Here is a 1,067-nt window from a genome sequence, read left to right as displayed (position 1 = left end):
AGACTAATTTTCTTTGCGGATCTCAGTTGAAAACCCACAGTGTCGTTAAGCAAAGTTTGACAATTAATTACTCCAAACCCAAACACGCTGGAATTTTTCTGAGTCCGCCACTGGAAAGAGGAAAATTTGCTCTATAAATTCCAATTTTGGCACTTTTCTGACTATTTTCTCTGATTTTTTAGACTAATTTTCTTTGCGGATCTCAGTTGAAAACTCACAATCTCGTTAAGCAAAGTTTGACAATTAATTGCTCCGAAACCAAACCCGCTGGAATTTTTCTGAGTACACCACTGGAAAGAGGAGCATTTGCTCTGTCAACTACAAATTTGCCATTTTTATGACTATTTTCTCTGATTTTTCAGACTGATTTTCTTTGCGGCTCTCAGTAGAAAACACACAGTCGCGCTAAGCAAAGTTTGACAATTAATTACTCCGAAACCGAACCCGTTGGAATTTTTCTGCGTACGCCACTGGAAAGACGAGAATTTGCTCTATAAACGCCAATTTTTGCACTTTTCCAACTATTTTCTCTGATTTTTCCGACTGATTTTCCTTGCGGCTCTCAATAGAAAGCCCACAGTCGCGTCAAGCAAAGTTGGACAATTAACGGAAAGTTTTCACGCGCCCCCGGTAGAAAAGCCTCGACCCCCCGGCCTGTCACTCAATCATTCAAACCAGCCAATGACAGCGGCGCGTCAGCCGTGCGGCATTGCAGGAAACTGTAAAAGGCGACGTCAGTCGCCCCACTTCCGCTACGGGGGGCGTTCGACTGGTACAGTATCGGTGTACTGCGTAAAAATTCATCATTTTCCGGGAAATTTACGACCGGCCGCATAAATCAACTCGGGGGGGGCGCGCAACCCTGGAACTTGGTTAGAAGCGATTTGGAAAAATCAGGGGCGCCAACACGCCCATAAATCCGCCACAGCAGCCAACTGTAAGAAAAGCCATAATTTCCAATAAAATTCCCTGTTTTCTCTTGCATTTTTGGCATTCGACTTGTCGAAAAATCCTGAGGGGGGGGGGCGGATGTTTTATTTAATATTCTCGGATTGGAGCGGCTGCCG

Source organism: Dendroctonus ponderosae, unplaced genomic scaffold (genome assembly GCF_020466585.1).
Source record: "Dendroctonus ponderosae isolate FM_Combo_2020 unplaced genomic scaffold, Dpon_F_20191213v2 Dpon_F_20191213_12, whole genome shotgun sequence".
Taxonomy (NCBI): Eukaryota; Metazoa; Arthropoda; class Insecta; order Coleoptera; family Curculionidae; genus Dendroctonus; species Dendroctonus ponderosae.
The sequence above is the reverse complement of the archived record's forward strand: the minus strand, read 5'-3'. Positions refer to the sequence as shown.